The sequence below is a fragment of the Chenopodium album genome, chromosome 5 (genome assembly GCF_948465745.1).
Source record: "Chenopodium album chromosome 5, dcCheAlbu1.1, whole genome shotgun sequence".
Lineage (NCBI taxonomy): Eukaryota > Viridiplantae > Streptophyta > Magnoliopsida > Caryophyllales > Amaranthaceae > Chenopodium > Chenopodium album.
In genome coordinates, this window is record NC_137838.1 from 31,317,359 (window position 1) to 31,319,012 (window position 1,654).

Genomic DNA, 1,654 nt, shown 5'->3' on the forward strand with positions numbered 1-1,654 from the left:
TGATCAAATTTTGGCGCCGTTGCCGGGGAAGCGGCTTGTTTAGCGTCTATTATTGCTTTTGTTAGAGTCATTTTACATTCTTTTCATTTTGTTTTTTGTTTTATCATCCTTGTCATTGCTAATTGTTTGCTTAGCTTTGGTGAATTCTTAGGAGGTCTCAAGGAGCACCCTCACATCAAATTGACCGCGAAATCAACTGAACCTTGAGACAAGTCTGTAGGCTTTATCAAGACGAGGGAAGAGGTTTTGGTGATATAGTTGATAGTGAGAGTGATACTTACTCTTCAAGTTCACCATGCGGATCAATGGCGGGACAAGAGAATTATGTTTTGTTTTGTGAGTTCGGAAATCCGGAGGATTATGAGCTCACGGGAGGGATTTTGCTACTCGTCACGGAAACCAACTTCTCAATCCATCCACAATAGACTCGAATGGTCCAATCGGAGCAATTTTCCGGAAGTGCAAGTGAGGACCCTATTGAACATTTGGACAGATTCCTTGAATTATGCACAATGATGCAAACCAATGAAGTGAGTCAAGACTACATTCGTATGCACCTTTTCCGGCAATCTCTCACCGGACGAGCAAAGAAATGGCTAATGAAAGTAAAGCCTAAAACTCTCACAACATGGAGGGAGGTGGTAAAGGCGTTCTTGAAGCGCTTTATCTCCGAGGAGAAGACCGCCAAAATGAGAAGGAAAATTGCATCATTTGAGCAAGATGCCGATGAAAGTCTTGGTGAAGCATAGGAGAGATTCAAGAAGTTGTTACAAGCATGTCCTCACCATGAGTACGATCAAGGGTTGCTCATGCGGTTTTTCTACGATGGATTGGAGCCCATGTCAAGAGCCAATTTGGATGAGGGGGCGGGTGGTCGATTATTCAAGATCCCTCAAAATCAAGTTAAAGCCACAATAGAAGATGTTGCAAAGAATTACTCTTGGGGGGGGCCGAAGAAGAAACGCTCCAAAGAGAGGTGGTATTTACAAATTGGAGAAAGTTGATCAATTACAACATCAAATTAATCAACTAACAAAAGGGCTTTCCAAAATGAACACGAGTGTGAATGCAAGTTCAAGTGGTGGAGCAAGATCTTCTCAATTTAACTCTTTCTCTTGTCAAAATTGTGGAGGAACGAACCATGATACATCCTATTGTGGAGGTTTAAGCCCCGAACATGTAGCGGCATATAACACAAGGCAAGAAGGATTTAGAGGAAGCGGCGGTGGAGTAGCTTGGAGACAACCACTACCGGGGTTTGTACCTCAACCTCAACAATGGAACCAAAAAGCCCAACCTTCCATTAACTCCAACCCTCAATATCAAAATCCACCTCCATCTCAACCCCAAAACCCAAGAGCAAGCTATCCAAGGAACAACCAATACAACAATCAAACCCAAGCACCTCAAAGAAATCATCAAGAACAAGCACCTCAAGCCGAGCTAACTCAAACTCAACTCCTCCAAGCCACGCATACGCAAATGCAATCTTTTGGGCAACAAATGCAAGAGATAAGAGCTCAAAACAAGATGGTTGATTCACAACTAGCTCAATTGGCCGAGAGAACTCCTTTCAATTCACCATCCACTCTACCCGGACAACCACAACCTAACCCATCTCACAATCCAAAACCCGATACATGCAAGGCGATCA

General features: G+C 43.3%; 1 non-coding gene across 1 annotated transcript; it reads right to left on the minus strand.

Annotated features, from left to right (window-relative positions):
• Positions 1-686: 686 nt before the first annotated feature.
• LOC145633344 (small nucleolar RNA R71) lies at positions 687-792 on the minus strand. Its single transcript, XR_014112675.1, has one exon. It is a non-coding gene; the product is annotated as a small nucleolar RNA R71 (small nucleolar RNA).
• Positions 793-1,654: the final 862 nt, after the last annotated feature.